At 45.6% G+C, this 19691-nt stretch overlaps 2 long non-coding RNA genes across 18 annotated transcripts in view; one reads left to right on the top strand and one right to left on the bottom strand.

Moving 5' to 3' along the window:
• On the top strand, positions 1–14099 carry LOC113842829 (uncharacterized). Of its 3 annotated transcripts, XR_011807587.1 has the most exons (6): positions 1–2921; positions 3479–3684; positions 7928–8057; positions 8918–9134; positions 12420–12578; positions 13261–14099. It is a non-coding gene; the product is annotated as an uncharacterized lncRNA (long non-coding RNA). The 3 variants fall into 3 exon arrangements; XR_011807586.1 differs by having other exon boundaries at positions 4–3684; XR_011807588.1 differs by lacking the exons at positions 12420–12578; positions 13261–14099 and adding an exon at positions 11933–12228 and having other exon boundaries at positions 8–3684.
• The window catches only part of LOC101797754 (uncharacterized), a 24272-nt gene continuing 11394 nt past the window's right edge, over positions 6814–19691 (bottom strand). For 14 of the 15 annotated variants that reach the window (XR_011807576.1, XR_011807582.1, XR_011807578.1 and 11 more), the window contains 4 exons: positions 14399–14571; positions 13249–13438; positions 12487–12542; positions 6814–7808 (listed from right to left, as the gene is read on the bottom strand). This is a non-coding gene — a long non-coding RNA (uncharacterized lncRNA). The remainder of the gene's footprint in view (positions 7809–12486; positions 12543–13248; positions 13439–14398; positions 14572–19691) is intronic. The other variant, XR_011807580.1, reaches the window with a different exon arrangement.

Genomic DNA, 19691 nt, shown 5'->3' on the forward strand with positions numbered 1-19691 from the left:
ATAGTTTACGTCTTACTTATGAACCTAAAACTTCAGGCATGCAAATGGCACCATGTGTGCAGTTTTTAAAAATCCACGTTTCAAAGGACTGCCTGTGAGATACTTAAAAAAAGATCATTTTAAAACATTTTGTCACCAACAAATAGTTTGAATTCATGTCAACTGCAGGAATTATAAATGAGTCAATTTAGCAATTTCTGGGGGCCTTAAATAGTTAAATCACAGCAACTGAATTACTGATTTTGATCATGCTCAGGACGTTCTTGAGTTCTTCTGCTAATCTCATGCCACTACGGACAGTCACCTAATTGTTATTTTACACCAGCATGACCACTGTAGTTGTGTTTCTGGAGCTCTATACACTTACAGCACATCTGTATGCTTCAAGGGAATCTAGTCTTAAAGGACAGAGAAGATTTTCATTTGATTTTTATTATAATTCTGCTTTCATTTGACCATAAAAATCCAAGAGGTGTAAATGGAAGTCTTACAGGTATGATCATACACAGAAAACTGCATGTTTGAAAGTATGGGTGAGGTTTCTCGGGTCTAGAATCAAAGGGTTAACCTTGCTTTTTCTTCTCTCCCTCCCCTCCTCAGAGATAAAAGACACCAAACTTCCTACCTCTTGTTGCAAAACACCCTACATGTCTGTTGGGTAACTCAGCTCTTACTGCTTGGAAGGGGGTAATTTAATATCAGCTTTACCTCGTTATTACTCTGATTGCTTCAAGTCAGTGGTACTGCCTCAAACTGGTTCAAAAGGAAGAAATGGGCTCAACAATTCCTAATCTGATGAGAGCAAAACCAGCCTGACAAAATGACAACCAAGGGCTAGGAGCTGGCCTCTTCCTGAGGCTCATTTCAAAAGTGGAGTAGACCCAAAGTAACATGTCCTTAACTTCAAATTTCTCAGGCAGAGGGAAAAAAGAAGCTCAGCCTGCTTTTTCCACAGGTCCCAAGTTAGCCCAGGCCTGGAGAATGGCAAAATCATCCCAAACTATCCCTGAGCATGTGGGGCACATGGCACATATTAGGAGAGCTTCCATCCGGGCTGGTGGTGCAGCCACCTCACCCTTGGGCACAGAGCAGGATTTCAGCCCCCCAAGGGAGGTTGGCCCCACCTGCCCAGCACAGCCTGCCAGTAACACCAAATCCACAGCAAACTACCCAACCCTGTGGCAAATTTCGGATTTCCTTGCACATTTAATGCATGGGGTGGGTGAGCGTGCAGATAACAGGCATTATTCTGAGCTTGGTAATAAGGAGAAAGCAAGGAAAAGGGGAAAAAAAAAAGTGTTTGGAAACAGTCTAAAATACTTGTATGAACTTAGTTTTGTGTGCCCTACATTTTGGCTGGAATCTCTTCACCTTTCTGGAGGGCCTATGTCAGTAAGAAATTTTTTGAAAGGGCAGAGGGCTATTTAAAATCCTGTGTCCAAATCTTGTGCTGTAATCTCCTGAAAAGTCATGTTTATCCTTTCCTTCAGAGCAGATGCCTAATGACACAGAATAACATTTCACAGTCTGACATAAGAATAGATTAGGCTGCCCTGTAAAGCACTGGATTAAAAAAAAAAAGTACAAGCTGATTGACTCATTCATGGCCTGTGGCCATACAAATGCTTGCCAAGTTGCTTCTAGACAAAGTTGTGGCACCTTCACCACAGAAACAAAGGGTGGTGTGGCAAGCAGAGCTTTCCTTCAGGACTCTTGTGAAACAAACATGTACCCGTGAAAATGCATATGCAAAAGCAGTGTTTGTAAGGAGCTATGTTATTACACTTCCGTAATCACATATTCCTCTCCATATGACCAATTTCTATGAAACTGTAGAGTAATTCAGCACTAAAATAAGTGCTTTTCCACAAATTGCTAAAACTACACGTACTATACCCAAACCATCGTGGAGTCTGGGCTTGCTTTTGTGAAAATATCTTGAATTTATCTAATTTTAAGGAGTTCCTTGCACTCCGTTGCTGTGACCATGCCACGACTTCTTGCTGGTTATGCTATCCGTGCCATTAAACAGCCACAGTAATCCCTGAACCTGCAAATACGTGTGCTGGAAAGGGAATTACAGCTCTGCCCTCACAGGCTTACCCAGGCCAGCTTCGAGCTAGCTACCTGAGGTACCGACAGCAGGGAAACCAGCCTCCGGGAAACATCTCATTGCCTGTTCTGGCCCCAAAGCCCGTCTTGCTGCAGCTTCGTGCAGCTGTGCTTCAGCCGCTGGACTGCACAACCACATCTGCCAGCCGTGTAGGGCACAGATAGGGTAATGCTGCTACCCTCACAGGAGGGTAAAACGATGGGCCAGGACTTAAACCCAAGGCTTTTTCATTAAACCAACCCCTGGCTTCGCAACAGTCTGGTTCCTTGTCCTTTCAGTAGTTTGAATGTAGTGACTGGAAATGTAAATCCAACCAATTCTGAAAATTCGTGCAGTTGTAGCAGTCAGTGGTCACTGATGTTATCTGCACTGTGGGGAAATACGCCGAGAATGTCTTGTGGCCGATATTTTTCCTATTTGATGACCACATGATTATTTTTGGTTAGCTGCTACTATTTCCTTCTTGAGTCATTCCTGCAAGGCACTGAAACACTGCAGCCAGCAGTGACTGCGACCATCTCTAAATCAGATTTGCAAACCCTCATCGAGAGCATCCTCTGCTGAAAGCGCCTGCATCCTGCGTTTTGGCACTGCGAATGCTCCCCGTGTTTGGCATCTCGTTCAGCATCGCTGAGGCTGGAAGAGCAGTGGGAGAAAGCTGTCAGGAAGGAAAGGGAAAGGAGGGAAGAAACGCCAGCCTTGTGCACAGGGGGGAGATGATCTGCTCCTGGCCGGGTGGAGCTTGGCGCTCCCACCCATCCCCAGCAGCTGTCAGATCGTTTTACAGGGCCATCTTTGTAGCATCCGCGTGAGTACGGTGGGGTTGCCTGGCTCTTCTGAGCACACTCTCTGCTTCTGACTTGGTCATGTCCTGAGCAGGCTGTTGCAAAACCCCGCAGACTCCCCAAAATGACTCATGTCTGCAGGCATGGATGTCTGCACAGCGGCGTGGAGCTGCGCAGGAAGCCTGGGGGCCTGCCGCCTGGCACCACGCAGCAGCTTGCTCGCTAAAAGGAGCATCTCAGTGGAGCAGCCAGGGGCTAGGGGCTCTGCTGGCCAGCTTCCACGTGACATTTAATGGTTTCACCGTGATCCCACAGCACCGCAGGGGCTGCCCCTGTGAAATAAGTCCCCACTCGCACCTGCAAGTAATTCCCCCCAGGGATGTGTGGTGCTGGAGCGTGGTCTGCCCTGTACCCCCAGCTCCCCGGACTTTGTGGCATATTCTGAGCTGGCTGGTTTGAGACCCACGGTGTGCAAGACTTGTCCCGCACACAACATCCTACCCCGGGAGAAGTAGCTCATACATTACTCATACATAATTTCAAAACTGTGGGTAAACTGGATGGTTTCTTGCTCCCGTAGACATATGACTTCATCCTGTCTGTCTTGCCGACTTGCTACACGAGCGCTGCCAGATCTGCATGACGCTTCTGTGTGCTCCAGCGGCAGCTACGCGCTGCCTTATCGCCAGCTGAGCACGAATTCCTGCCTTATCACCTGCTAAGCTGAAGGATCAGTGCGTGCTGAAGTGGAGGAGCTGTGTGGGATCTCATGTTTGGTATCTGCCGGTAAATTAACCGCAGCCAGTTCCAATAACCTGGCTTTTCTTAAGATTTTGTTTTGGTTTATTTTACTTACCATTATTTAAACAAACAACGACAACAACAACAAAATGATTGGTATGACTAAATCAAAGCCTTCAAAAGCCCTGCAGACTAGTACAGTAACCTTTGCTGTTACTGTCACTAAGGGATATGAAAACCTTATGCAACCCAGTCCATTTGGAGCCCTACAATTTACACTCACTAAATTCCTAGCACCAGAACTATGAACAGAAATTGTTGCCTCCTGCTTTGTGGGCTTCCTCACTCTGCTTCCTAGCACCTCTTTCCAAGCCTGTATTGAACGATCGCTTTACTTACAGAAGATAACATCTGTAAGACTCGTCTGGATTTTTTTTAATGTTTGTTCTCCTGTCATTGCATCAAAAGAAAATAAAAAAATAATTACAAAGCAGCTGCTGACAAACTGATATTGAAAAATAATAGATAAATTTAAACATCTTTCACACTCAGTAGCTGCTTCTAGCACTCTGCCTTTATCCTCAGGCTTTAATTAAATCTCTCCCAGAAAACAGAATCTGCTGGTACTTGACCTTTGTTTTCAGCAGGCACAGCACAAAAGGCATATAGAATCAATGACAATGCACAAAACGCAACACACTCCAGCTGTCACTCAGTGCAGCACAATGCTCAGCCTTCATGTGGAGAGACCCCGGCTTAGGAAAGGATTCAAATAAAGCCACGACACTCTTCTCTAGGTCATCTCCTGAAGAATCACGACGGCTACTTCAAGCTGACTACACATGGTGCAGTCCACCAGCATGCAACACGAAATGCTGCTGCTAAGGCAATCTCTTTTTCTCACTGCATAAACTTCATCCCCCTGCACTCTTTATTTGCTTCCTTCCTGCCCCTTACCCCACCCCTGTGAGCTCTCCATCCTCTGCCTGAAGACCGTACCTAATCTCCCTGCTCCCATTTCTGCTCCCATTTCCCCTTCCTCCTAGCAGGGCAGCCCCCAGCCAGCTTCTCTCCTCTTTTGTTTCCCAGCTGCTCTCCCTGCATCTTTTTAGCTTCTCTTTGCAGCCACAGGGCTCTTCACAGAGGTACTTCACACTTTTGCTTTCTTTTTTTCTCACCGACTCCTTGCCGTATTTTTTTTCTTCACTTTTGCATTAATGCTTAGGGATATGGAAGTTAGGGGCAAACAGAACAGTATTTGTGATGAATAGCCACAAAAAAGTGAATAAAATTTTAATTCTTGCAAAACTCACTGGAACTGGTCTGAAAATTAATACTTTCAGCTAAAATGCAAACTGATGTGAAGATCATTAATGGAAAGGATGGTGCTAAATGGCCTGGAACTGAGCAGAAAAAGGTTGTTGAATGAGAAGATGAAGAGAACAATATTGCTTCTGGCCATGTTAATGAGGGACAATAAGCCACACGTTAGATATATGCCTTGAATCAGGGACAGTTTCAAGTATTTCCTAAGACAGACACTCTTCTTAGCCCTCGCCAGGAGACCCATAGCTAGAAAAAGGTGCTCTTGTCCCACAGCACCTGCCTGATGGGCCTGTAGCATTTCCCCCCATTGCTCTCACTCATTTACCCCTCTGCGAGCCCCAGTGCAGCACAGGCACAGCTTCTGTGGGAAACTCCTCTGCTTCCCTGAGAAAAGGAAAAGTCTCTTTCTCGTGCCTTCTAGAGCAGGGTCTCTGGGCACAGCCCATTGCCCCGGTGTTCACAGTTTGGCTTCTAGCTTAAGAGTAACCTGGGTATTATTTTATTTCAATTTTTAATTTGCTTCAAGTGTGGAAGAAGCAACAAATGCACGCTAAAATACATGTATTTGAGGGAAATAACTGAAATGATATTGTAACTGATGTCTTGCCACCAGAAGCCTGCAGAAGGAGCATCAGCAGGTTGGCTTTGGCGTTTTCAGAGCCTCCATCATACTGCTCATGGTTTACGCAGCCAAGGGACCTCCACATTTAAGCTGCACCCCACAGCCCGGGTGGGACTGGCCCCACTTCCATCCTGATGTTAACCACGGGCAGGTTACCCGGCGGGCACGTACACCAATTCCTATGATCTCTGCACTACGCCTGAGGACCCACCTGGTGTGATCAGGGGGGGAATCGCCTCCTGCCTCTGCTCCGCAGCCACTGGGGAGCTGCCCCTGCCTCCAGAATCACAGGATCATCTAGGTTGGAAGAGACCTCCAAGATCACTGAGTCCAACCTCTGACCTAACACTAACAGTCCCCACTAAACCATATCCCTAAGCTCTACATCTAAACGTCTTTTAAAGACTTCCAGGGATGGTGACCCAACCACTTCCCTGGGCAGCCCATTCCAATGCCTCACAACCCTTTCAGTAAAGAAGCTCTTCCTAATATCCAACCTAATGCTGCCTGCGGCCCCTCCTCAGCTTCTGCACAAGCAGGGGCCTGATCCCGCAGACAGATGAACAGGGAAAAGGCAGATGTTCTCCCAAAGGGAAAAGAAAAGAGCACAAACTCAAGACACATCCTGTGCCACGACTGCACACGTCTACAGAACATGCCCCGTGCTGCTCTGCTGCAGAAGCTGCCTCTCCAGGGCTTCCTTTCCTTTTGATTTCCCCTTTAACAGAATGGAGAATAGCACATCGGGAATCAAAACCTATGCCCTCCCCTGAAGCCCTCTGCATCTGACAGAACCCAGAAAAAGGCTGTTTTTCTCCAGCATTTTTACGGTAATCTATTAAGCTATTTCCAGATCACTTGAACCAAGAATAGCCAGAGAATGTCAAGTCCTGCGAGCGCACGGCTGTACCCTTTGGTTCTCTGCGAGACCTATTTCCCAACGAGCATTCAAGCCCTGACAACTACATCAGATGTCATCATCAATGCTGGATCAAGAAATGTAGCGTCCAAGACGTCGACAATTTCCCCCCTCATCTGGAAGGAGGTGATGTGCTACGCCGAGACCCTCAGCTCCTTCGCATCGCATGTGCTCACCACCGTTGTTTTCGTTAGTCTGTCTTCGTCCAGAGCTTTGACCTCTGATTGACTTTGAAGTTTACATACGAGGAAAAACAGTCGGGCAGCTGCTAAAACAAGCGAGGAGAGATCAAACGGTTCCGAAAGAATTAAAAACAAACAGTTTTTATCTGTTTCTTTTGTGTTTACCAATACATGAAGAGATACGGATAGATGGAGCGATACACCAACACGTATACATATATTTAAACGATAACATACAAAAATTACATTGAAGAATATTGTTTAGATTAGCACAGCTGAGCATTGAAGGATAAGGAAATTAGGAAAATTAGGAAATACCAGATTAAGATTGCTATGCTAATTTATTTCTGCCACTGGGTGTGATTATCCTGTGTTGTACAGCATGAGGCATGCATCCTGTGGGAAAGTCTGCAGTACGACTGTGTCATGGGGGAGTTTGTAAGAAAACATACGCGTGTGGGGAGGGACAAAAAAGGATTACACCAAGAATCCAAAATTTGCTCTTTTCCAGTGTGTCAGGGTCTGGCTCTGCAGCTTAAATGCAGTGCTTGAATGACTGGGGCACAAGGAACTGGACGTCCTAGACTGTTTATTGAGGAGAAAAAAGTGAGGTGTGGGGGGAGGCAGGACCCTACAACACAGAAAAAGAAACGCAGATTCTTGCCACTTAGTAACATAAACTGTGTTTGCAGGCATTTATTCCTTCAGCTTCGGGGTGGAGATATGATGTCAGACATGAGTAGGAGTCATTTAGTGCAGATCCTGGAGCTGGGAGAGTGGTTAGGAGAAATCAGGTTTTGCTCCCTCTGCCTTACAAAACCTTCCTAACCCTCTTCCCAATTAAATCTGCTCTGGAAATTTCATCCTGCTTTTGCAGTGTAGTTTCTCCTAATGCTCCACCACCCATTACTGCTGCAGTGTCAGTGAGAGCCCACAGGTCTTTAAAGCAGTGATGTTGTCCAGTCGTCCTACTGGCAGCCTGCCTTGACCCTTTCCTGGAGAAACCAGCAAGAGAAAATGGTTTCCGACAGTGAATGTTTCAGGGAGTCTCACGCAGAAACTCCTAGAACACAGGAAGAAGAATCGTCACTGAGATGAATGACTTTGACTTCCAAAGGCCCTATAAAAAAAAAAGGAAAAATGTTAAACTTCCCCAAAGTTGCTAAAGTATCAAATAAAATAATTCTGCAGATATCATACAAGTTAGAATCACAATCTAAAACAACATTTTTGTTGCAGGTACAGCTCTAATGCCTCCTTTTGATAAGATCACCCCGGCCTGCACAACTCTGAAGTGCTCTGTGACTTGGGACAGAGGCAAACCCATCGGTGCACTATCCTGCCACTCGACACTGCACATACAGTTCAGGTAATTTCCACAGCCAGATAATTCAAATCTGCTGTTTGATAAGCTTCAATAGTGCTAACTTATCTTGAAATTAAAACTCATATTTTTTTCTATTGTAGAAGGATGCAGATCCTACTGAATGACAACGGTCTGCCTGTCATTCTGCCCCTCTGTCATAGATAATCCACAGTCCCTCATATAAACCAAACAGATGGGCTTAATAAAATTCAAAAAGAGCCCTTTTGGGTAAATGGAAATATATTTTCCTATTTATTTTTTTTTAATGTTAAATTTCACAGATTGTTACAATGGACTTTGTAGAGCAGAGCATCACTATAAACAGAAGTAGAATCATCTTTTAAGTATTAGCCTCCCAGCTGAAGCATTCTGTATACAGCTATCGTCTCTATCTATCCCTTGGGCATAAAGGCAGGGGAAGAATTCCTAAAGAAGGAAAGGAAATTGCATTGGTCAAGATCAAATCGCAAGTATGCATAATTCAATGGACTAATGACTGGCCAACAGATATCGCGGCAGGAGCCTTGCCAACACGTTAATTGTCCAAAGGACTGGAATTTGATATTTAACAAACATCTCCTCAGTTTGGTTGTGGAATGAAAGTCATGACAGTTGCAAAGATTGCTTGTCTTAGTTGAATGTGTAATGGTGAGTAGCACTGAGAGAAATCCTGGTTTCAGATGAAAATCCCCTCTGCTTGCTATTATTGGTAAGGTTGCTGCACGGATAGGAAGTTCAGCTTCATAGCATCAGTATGTGGAACCAGCACAAGGCTCCACGGTTATCTTTGGGGCTTGAAATTAACTCGGTCTCTAGAGAAACATGTAATCTTGTATAACTCTTTCCACTTTTGAAAATGTCAGGTTGCATTATGGAGACAGCCCTACACAGCACAATGAAGCTGATCTTGTGTAGAACAACACATCTGGACGCAGAGCTGTATTTCCCCATCACTGCATAAAAACTGCCAGTTTTGCAAGATGCCATTCATGGCCACTAATCTCAAGACATAAGAACCAACTTCTTTTACTGTTTTTTGAAGCAAAGACATACATCAACAGTTCACTAAATATACTTCTGGTGAGTAAGATATTCCTAAATGCAGAAGACTCCTCTAATCTGATGCATGCTAGGCAGCTTGCTGTTCATCACCCCAGCACTGGGCAGAGTACATACATAACAAGAAAAAAAATCTCTCCATATAGGACAGAAAAAAAAAAAAATCTCACTTTGATAACTAGGATTTTATCCCAGATATTAAGAAAACGTTGATTACAGTAATTGCTATCTGCACCTGTCTGCTCTTTGAGGGGAGCAAGAGCCTCACAGCAGCCAAATAATAGTTTTCTAGGGGGTGAATGACACGGCCTTCCTTTCTCACTGGTATTTCTCCTTTCCAATGGACTGAGAAAAATCCTTCCAAGCATATGCTGCAACATCTGCTTTGTTGTAATTGTTAGTGTGGGAATGATATGAATGAATTTAGCTTCTGCTGTTGGGTGAAGAAGGTTAGAGTGCAGAGGAAATACTTGGAGTTGTCCAACAAATATCACACATACGCTGGATTACTGAAGCGTGTAGGTGATCAGCATTTCCCATAGGCATCTAAAAAAAATGATGTCCTTTTCCTGTGACCATCTTCATTTCCTATCAATATTCTTCTGAAATAAAATTTGGTAGCTTGGTGTTCACCCACAGCCTGTGATTGTTTCAATTTCCTCTCTGTATAAAACTACACAGAAAAGAAAAAAAAGAAAAAAAAAAAAAGAAAAAAAAAAAAGTAATCCAGGCTGAGATGCGTGGATTTATTTCTTTCCTGAAGATCTCGTTATCTTTTTAATGATATTCCATGCCAGTGTTCTTGGAAATGAGTGTAAGATCAAATAATAATAATAAGCAACAGGAGCTCAGCCTGGAGACCGTAACACCTCCATGGACACCGGGGAACATCTTGTTTCTAACAGGCAGGGAGAAAGATGGTGCTGGTGCCAAGGTTCATTTTGGCTCACTTGTGCTGAAGAACTTGGAGAGGGAGTAAAAAAGAAAAACACAAAACAATAACAAAAACCAGGTAGGCCACAAGGCTGCTTGCTGCCCTTTATTTTGCCCGCTGCTGCCTTTCTCAGCACTCAGCAGCGATGGATGTGGAGGGGGAAGGGAACAACCACGGCAGCAGAGCCCAGCAACACACAGACGAAACTGGAAACAGCGCCCTGCACACTGGGGCACGGTGACCAGCGGCAGCACCTGGGGCTGGGGATGGCAGCCAGGGCACCACAGCCCCAATGGCAGCTGGAGAAGCTGCTCGGGTGCTTCCACGGCAGGGCTCCTCTGAGCTCTGAGTCACTGAGGCACTGGACTTATTTCCCTTTCTTTATAGGGCAGAAACGTCAAGAGGAGGTGTCCTAAAGGCCTGGCACAGACAAAGGAGGGAAATTTGGGTTTGTGAACATATTTCAAATGGGTGGTGATCTTCTAGCCGTAAAAGAGATGAATTTGTCCGCTCTCCTGTTGGCTTTCCCTTACAGATTCTGGCTTGGGTCAGTCTCTCTGAGGGCCTTGGCCACTAGCTTGAACTTGCCTTTTTTCAGGTGCCTGGCCCCCTCCCGCCTGCCCACACAGGACTCTTTCAGGGGAGGCTGGGAGGAGCAGGCCTGCTCCTCCTTACGCTGGGTGAGATGCTTGGGCTCTGTTTCATCAGGACTGGTTCCTGCCTAACTGCAAGCTTTTGTACTCACTGCAGGCACCACCACCCATGGTAAAACCCCAGATCCTCACAGTGGTCTGTGAGGGAAATTACAGCTTGCCACTGGCCAGGCCAGATTCCTCAGTGAGACGTTTTAGACCAGGAGCGCTCAGAAAGGGAAGCCCAGCTACGCAGGGCCCATGCAGGTCTGAGCTGCCAGGCACAACGGGTCCCAGCTCCCCTCGCTTGTGTTTGTGAGTCCTCCCAGTTTTAATGTCTGACAGACACAATTCTCTGCAGCCATCCATAGCAGCTTCGTGGTGCGAGCACCGTGGACCCAACCCACATAGCCTCAGACCTGTTGCGCACTGGCAGCTGCTTGCTTTTCAGATTGGGAACCAGATGCTTTTATCATGGACTTGTGCCTCAGCATGGCATTGCAGCCAATGTGCTTCTACTGAAAAAGGAAATTTGGGGTGGATCCACTTCTTCCCTTAGTTGGTTACTCTTTGAAGGCAGAAGAAATCCATCGGCAGGAGGTGATTCCTCTCCCTGTGCCCATCAGCTCTTGTCACCCACAAATCAGCAGAAGAGGCTCCTTGTTTCAATTTTCCTCTGAAAAAAATTCCCAGATCCCAGGATCAAATATTACCTTGCTGATTTGTCTCTCAGATTCTACCATCTCTTCTGCTTTCTTCCATGTTTTTCCAACATTTACTGGACATTGGCCATAGTAGCTTCTTCTCTCTCGTCTGTTTTTTTATGGGTATCGATTTGCTCTTGTGTTTGGGACGGAGGTTGCTGCTGTTTGTATGGTCAAGTTGCACAGATATCCCTTTCCATGAACTGTCTCAAATGAGGGACAGCAGTTAGCCAAATACATAGCTATTTAACATACAAAATACCCAAGTTCTTTGGAACAGTCTGCTCCTAACTGTCCTAGGTTGCTCATTTAAAGTTGGGAGAAACTTTATAACTTTTATCCCCGTGGTTTATTTCACACATAGGGATGACAATCCTTCACCTCACTAATTTATTACGCAGAGAAATACACGTGGATGGGAATCTCTCAGGTACTGTATCAGTAAGAAGCATGGAAAAGCTGAGGGAGAAGCTAATAGGGAGCCTGGGTCAGGGGAAGACCCGATGCTGAAAACCTCGGTTCTACCACAGCATTTTCTTTCATTTCCAGAAAAAAACTTCAGCCCACCTCCCCATGCTGTGGGAGACGAGGGGATGACCAGAATAGGAGTGCTCACCACCTCCACCGATAGCAGAGATCCCCTGCTCAGGGGGGAGACTCCGCTGTGGGAACCTCCAGTCCGCTGGAGTTATGCACGCAGAAGCAGAGCAGACTTGGCAGACGGAAGAGTCTGTCCCTTAGGAATATCGACAGATGAATGTAAACTCAATTACCGGCCTTTTTCATTCCAGTCCGGTTACTTGCGCCATATACTAAGTGCATCAGCATCTGGAGTCACTTTGAACAACAGGAGAGAGCATTTTCCGGTGCCAGAAGTAGAATTTTGTACAGTATTTATAACTTGTGAAACGTCAGGGGCTTGGCTACGCTTTGTTTCCCACCACCCTGAATAATAATAATAATAAAACACAATAAAACAAAACCTATGCAAAAAGAACCATATTTTTTTTTCTCTCTCTCTTTTTTTGTTTTGTAGCTAAATGGCTGGGAGCCATAGCCTGTAAAGCTCGAAGGTGTACAACCAGCTCCTGAACTTTCCTTACCGTTCTCCCTACCACCGCCATCTTCGCTATCCATTAACCCGGCTCATTACTGAAAGCTGAAAACACAAAAGAAGTAAACATCAGTTAACGAGGTTTGCACCTGGGGGTGGTAAACAAAACTGCTCTGCTCTTGAAGGGAAACTGGCTGCTGGGTGAGAGCAAATCTCAGCCCAGAGAGGACAGGTCTGCCCAGGGTAGGGAGTGTGAGCAGGGAATAGGAAGAATATTTTCAGCTTCAGGATTTGAGGCTTAGCTAGGGAATGCTGAGGGGAAACATCTTTTCCCAAATTTGTTCTTCCAATTAGAAATTGCACGTTTGTCTACTCCTTGTTTTCATCATAGTGAAGTAGAATTTGATACTAATCTGATTCCTTACTCCTGCAGTTTGGGACATTTCAGATCCAAGCTTTTGTTAAACGTTCATCCCGGGTTTTTGCCTCAAGCCGAAAGAATCGAGACTTTGTCTTCAACTGAGTGAATTGAGACTTTGTCTGAAGTGCAGCAACATGGCGCACGCTAAACAAAACAAGCCTTTGTGTACCATTGTTATCAAAACATTATAACACCAGGAAACAGCTACACATGGACTTTCCTTTGCTACTTAACTGCTCCTATAGATCTGCTGAGGCTCAACTCATTTTACTTTTCAAGCCTCCCGCAGTAGCCAAATGCTTTGGAAAGGAAAGAAACCGCCCATAAAACCTTTTTTTTTTTCTTTACAAACTAGCAGTGCACGTATTAAAGGAGCGTGTTTCACCTTACCGTTTCTTTCAGTTTCATCCACGGGGCTGTGGATTTGCCTTGCCCAGGGGAGAATCGTGGGCAGGAGCCCCCCGGTGAAGCGGCCCCTCTGCGGTGCCAGCCTGAGGAGCTGCTCGGTGGAAGAAGCGTGCTGCAAGGTTTGGTTTCTGCCGTGGAGCCTGCTCTCTCTCTCGGTGCTTTCCCCGGTGGTCTGAAAGAAAAGCGAGCTCTCTAGGAGCAGACCTCCCCGGGCACGCACCGAGCACTGGGTTTCCTTCTTCTGCTCTTCTGGCGCTCGGGTGGTGTGAGGATGGATGCCACTGAAGCCAGCGGAGCTAAACCAACCCCACTCAAAGGAGAATCGGCCCGTAGGTCTACAAAACATCTATCCCCATGACTTCACAGGCTTTTTATTGCTGCAAATACATAAATCTTTGTATCAACCGACTTCAAAGATCATAAAGCCCTAATTGTGTGTGCAGCCTACCAGGAATGGAGTGCTCTGCTGATGCATAAAACACGCATAGATAGTACACAAATACACACAGCCCAGGCTTAAATTTAGCCTCAACCACACAAAAGATATCTTTATAACTAAGAATGATGGGAAGAAAGATCCCATTCCAGAACAGACGAACAACTCATTTTTTCACTGATCCTGGATTTGGCTGACCTGACTTAAATGTGACCTAAGACATTTCTTAGTGCTTTGGAAATTGCATCAACATGCTTGGGCTGGAGACGCCACAGTCAGGGGAAAAAAAAAAATGGTGATGCTATTTTTAAAATTCTGCTGTTCCTTTTTAAAATAGCACACTGAAATGTAAGTTTTCCTATAGCTGTAATTTTTCAGGCTAAGCAAACTCCAGTAATTTCAAAGGCAGTGGGAACAAGGGGTCACTTGGGGCCAACCAGTACAAAATTAACTCTTTGTTCTTCCCCAGGAAAACATTTCTTCGTGTTATTATTGTTGAAAAGAGACTGCTTATAAATTAAAACTCAAAATACAATTGTGAAATAAAATGTAAATATAAAATAAATACAAAAAAATATTAATTAAAGCAAGTCTTTTCTTGAAATACAGAGGAAAATGAAATAAAATATAGCAGTAGTGGTCTCAGTGGCATGTAAGAAACACCGTGAGGCGTTCAGCTGTGTATTTGCACAGTACCTATCGTTAGTGCAGGACCAGATTTTGCCAGGTGACAGATGTCACTGGGTAGCTGGTGTCAACGGGAGGCTGATAGGAGCCACGCATGCCTTTCAGCAGCAGGAGGCTGTGAGCCACACCATGTGCAAGCTTGTTCTGACATTCCCTTCAGTGCTGAGGACTTTGAAGCCTTCCTGTAGAAACGTAAAGATGAAACTCCTCAGTTTTAAAGGGAAAAAAGTCACCTTTCAGCAGCATGATACCCTCAAATGTCTTGCTCGAACAGAATGGATCCTTGTTTCATGCTTGTTTTGTGTTAGACAGCTAACAGATGTTTTATGAGCTAGCATGTTAGGTGATTTTACCTCATACACTTTATGCCCATACTTCAAGTAGCCCAAAAACATCAAAAACAAACAAACAAACAAAACAGAAATAAGTAGGCAGGACAGCCTTGCCATTGGGATGTGTTCAGCTGAAGGATGGACTCCCGGCCAGAGGTCTCACCTCTGGGCATTGCTCATCCCACAGATAAAGTATCTCAGAGTACAACTGTTCTCACTTGACACGTCAGCTGCAGCTCAGGTTTGCTGATTTCAGTAGGGACTCAGCTCCCATTTATCCAAAAGTCACTGGCCACCCCCCTGACAAGTTAGATTGTATTAGACATTAGGAGGAAATTCTTCACCCAGAGGGCAGTGAGGTGCTGGCACAGGCTGCCCAGAGAAGCTGTGGCTGCCCCATCCCTGGAGGTGCTCAAGGCCAGGCTGGATGGGGCTTTGGGCAGCCTGGTCTGGTGGGAGGTGTCCCTGCCCATGGCAGGGGGTTGGAACTGGGGGATCTTTAAGGTCCCTTCCAACCCAAACCATTCTGTGATTCTATGAAGTCATAGGGCAGATTAATTCTTTCAAAACTTTTCAAGCATGGGAATAGCACAGAAAAACAAACAAATCCCAAGTGGCTTCCAAGTTGGTGAAGTAATGATAGCTTCGAGCTGGCAGAGCCTGGCCTCTGCAGCCTGAGAACCATGCTGGGAAGCCGGGACCGACTCTTGGGCTTTGAAAACACCAGCCATCTTCTGTTTGTTTGTATCTACATGTACGCTGAGATAAACAGCTCTCAGCAGAAGAAAATGCACTTCATTTGAGCATTTCAGCCAAAGGATAGCAATTACAACAACGAGGCACTCCTTCCCCTACCTTCAAAGTATTTGTTAGTATCAACAGCTGACCTGAGACCAAGGCCTGAGGCGTAAATGTCTTCCAGCTGGGCCAACTCGGCGTGGCAGAGATCTGCTATTTGGGTGATGTGTTATGAAATGCTGCAGTATTCTATAGCTAGAGCATTTTTGTCTCCTTGATTATGGAATAGAAATTACTTGGATATACTGCAGTGATGGTGGAAAGGCCTTCTTGAGGAATGAGCTTCTTTGTGGTGTAGTATCAGTGTGAGTTCAGTGGATAGACCAGGCACAAGGAACCTCCAGTTTCAGGCCATCCAAAGAGTCCAGCAGTGCTTTATGAAAGTTTTCCTATTCCTTAGTGGTCAGCAAACGTGTTGCCTTACTAAATCATACAAATATTTAATGGTATTTCAGTGTACACAGCCATGAGCATGCATTGTTTCTAGGGAAAACACAAGTGTAAGGAATGAAGAAAAAAATCCTTGTTGGTCTGGAAGGATCATGAGTGCAACAAATGTGCTGTAGCTACAGCTTATGGTAGATCCTCACGTTAATGCAGACAAAACCAAAGGAAGCCGCGTCCATTACTCCTGAGATTTTCATGAGTTGATCGTGCAGAACCCCATGAGCAAAAAATCTGTTCTTTGGCTTTAGAAACAGTGTCTGCAGTTTATAAACTATTCTAAAGAACACTTTTTCAAGGCTAAGTCAAACATAATTTTATTACACGGTATAATAATGCTAAAGAAAATTTTTAGAAAAGAACAGCGTGTTTGATTTATGCAGTGCCTTTTGATTTATGTGGTCATGTGTTTTGAACCTCGCTAGGGTCCAAAGTTCATAGGGAGCATTTTTTCACCTTCACATCTCAGCACAGATTACCCAGTTTACAGCAGTGAGAGTCAGTGTAGTCCATGAGACGCAGAGAATTAAGAGTCAAGACAGTTAACAGCATTTAATGCTGCTTTTATGTCCTTGGCAGAGCTGCAGCGAGCAATTCCACTGGTTTTAATTCAGTTTTTATGCCAGTGATACTTGACCCCTTTTATAACGTACTTTAAAATCTGTGGTTGAAATGTGCAACATAAAGGTTAATTGTTCATTTTGTATCTGTTGATGATAAATCTCTCCCGCTAAAGGGAAACAAAACTAATGTCTTCATCCTTGTTTCTTCTTTTAACTTTTTAAGTATTTCTAAATTTTCATCACGGAATTTTGGGTCTAAAAAAACCAGCTTAAATATTATTCCATAATTACGTTTGTGAATGACCCTAACTGGTGCAATGAATTAGCTCAATAAAACTGTTTGTCACATTCCAGCTCTGTTCATAGATCCTATGTTAAACACTTTTCCTAAAATCTGATCACCTCAGGCCATGGCTATTTTGAATGGTGTAATCTGAATGGCGCCACACCACCACTCAGTTGAGAAATATGCAAAGAAAAAAAAAAAAGAAAAAAAAAGATATTTTAAGTAGCTGCAGTCTGGGGACACAGGAGATTTGGCTTTAAGACTTGTAGTATCAGATCAGAAGTCTGCAGTCCCATACTGTAAAACGCTTTGGTAAAAACTCAGGATTTTAGCTGAAATATGTTTGAAATGATGTTAACTTTGTACAGGTGCTTTGGGGCTTGTTCTGATACTGTTGGTGCTTGACTATTGTTGGATCTCCCCAAGAAGCATTCACGGTTCTTCCATCAGACACTTCCCAACTTCACGTTTCCATCTCTAGGTCACTGTCCCTGGTATCCTTTGGTGGGAGATTCAAGCCAGAGCCTCTTCCATCTGTGTGCTGCAGCCCTTCCTTGCTGCCCCTCTGGCTTCACCTCAGGTGTCTCACTGTGCAGCTTTGCTTTCAGTCTCCTTGCTGCATCAGCCGCGATCCATCCTCGCTCCTTCACGAGGAGGCTGGCGAGATCCAGAGAGGGTGTATCAGCAATTTGAGGGCAGAATGTCCGGGACTTGCCTTTGAGCCCCAAACGATGTCTTCTCAGAAGCAAAAAGGGCAATTCAAGGGCAGTGACTGGACTGGCACAGAAGATGCAGCCACAGGGAGCAAGGGTAGGCAGGCAGCACCTTTTCTGCCCTCCTTCGAGACGAAAATAAATAATAATTAATCTTCAGAGCCAAGTAAGGAAGCCTGTCTGAGGGCTCATTTCTGCTTACATTTCTCTGTTTGTTTGTTTGTTTTACCTTCCGTGGGGCATGCTGGTGCTCCGGGCAGGTCGCCAGCTCCTGCGAGCTCCGCCAAGCAGCAGCAGCCCGGCGCTCGCAGGCAGGCAGCGTCCTGCTCCCAGCCTTACAGCAGTGCCCCAGGACAGGGCTGCACGACTGAGAGGCGGTGCCAGGGGCCTCGGCCGAGCACGGAGGGAGCCCGGGAGCCGGCACCGAGCCCCGGCCGCGTCCCCCCGCTCCCCCCGGGCCTCTCTCGGCCCTCAGGGCCCGCAGCCGCGGGGCCGGGAGCGGGGAGCGGCGGGCGCGCACCGCTGGGCGGCACTGCCGCCACGCCGGGCATGGCGGGGGGCGGGCCCTGCAGGGCTGAGGGAGAAAGGAGAGTGAGGCAAAGCGTTTTAGGCAGAAAGTTCCTTAAAGGTTGATTTCACAGAATCACAGAATTTCTAGGTTGGAAGAGACCTCAAGATCATCGAGTCCAACCTCTGACCTAACGCTAACAGTCCCCACTAAACCAAATCCCTAAGCTCTACATCTAAACGTCTTTTAAAGACTTCCAGGGATGGTGACTCCACCACTTCCCTGGGCAGCCTGTTCCAGTGCCTCACAACCCTTTTGGTAAAGAAGTTCTTCCTAACATCCAACCTAAAACTCCCCTGGCGCAACTTAAGCCCATTCCCCCTCGTCCTGTCACCAGGCACGTGGGAGAACAGGCCAACCCCCACCTCTCTACAGCCTCCTTTAAGGTATCTGTAGAGAGCGATAAGGTCGCCCCTGAGCCTCCTCTTCTCCAGGCTGAACAAGCCCAGCTCCCTCAGCCGCTCCTTGTAGGACTTGTTCTCCAGGCCCCTCACCAGCTTCGTCGCCCTTCTCTGGACCCGCTCAAGCACCTCGATGTCCTTCTTGTAGCGAGGGGCCCAAAACTGAACACAGCACTCGAGGTGCGGCCTCACCAGAGCCGAGTACAGGGGGACAATCACTTCCCTAGCCCTGCTGGCCACACTGCTTCTTATACAAGCCAGGATGCTGTTGGCCTTCTACTTACATCGCAGAAAACTTCAAACTTAGTTGTAAGAAAGCCCATACATGGCAAAATGTGGCCGATACCACATATTTTAGAGCATTTTAATACATCTCCAATACTAAGGATGTACTGGTCAAATATAAAACTCCATGGAGAGTAAGTAAAAGGTTCTATAGAAATTAGAGGATTGCATACAATGTACAGAAGGGTTGGCTGGGTGGCAGCAACTAGAAGGCTTTAGACCCACAGAAATCGCTGAAGGAAGCACAAGGGCACTGCAGAGATGAAGAACAGTAGAAGTACAGGTAACAACAGTTTAAGTGGAATGCAGTTCTAAAATTATTGGAACAGAAGTGACTTTAATACTGTATTAGTTCCTTTATAGAAACAGCAGAAACATAACAGCGATTCAGATAGGTGAGAAGCTTCAGTCTGCAAACACAGCTCTACGCTAGGTAGGAGACATTTCAAGGAGATTGTTCTGATCTCACTTTTGATTCAAGGTTGCATGGGATTTCTGCATCTACAAACATGGCATAAACCTTAAGATGGACAAAGGCTGGCAATGGACTTGTTTTAGGAATTTCTATAAATATCTCTGTGCTGCATTTGAGGAAAAAAGCAAGAGGTGTCACCCCTGCTGATGAAAGGGTAAGTGCCTCAAAAAACAACAGCTGCTGCTATCAGGCATCCTAAAATTGGAAAATGTATACCATTAGCATCCCCAAAGTTTCAAAGAGCTGACAGAAGATCACTTTGAGTCACTAAAACTCACTTTTAGAAGAACTGGAAGTCCAGGGGATCTCCAGTGGCTGAGAAAAAAGGTTATGGTGGAATAATGTTTTAAAAGGTTTACAGAAGAAACCAGACTATGTTTCAGGCTATGCATTTCCATCAGGCTTGTTATTATTCTGGGTATTGGCCCAACAGATGT

Source organism: Anas platyrhynchos, chromosome 2 (genome assembly GCF_047663525.1).
Source record: "Anas platyrhynchos isolate ZD024472 breed Pekin duck chromosome 2, IASCAAS_PekinDuck_T2T, whole genome shotgun sequence".
NCBI classification, from domain to species: domain Eukaryota; kingdom Metazoa; phylum Chordata; class Aves; order Anseriformes; family Anatidae; genus Anas; species Anas platyrhynchos.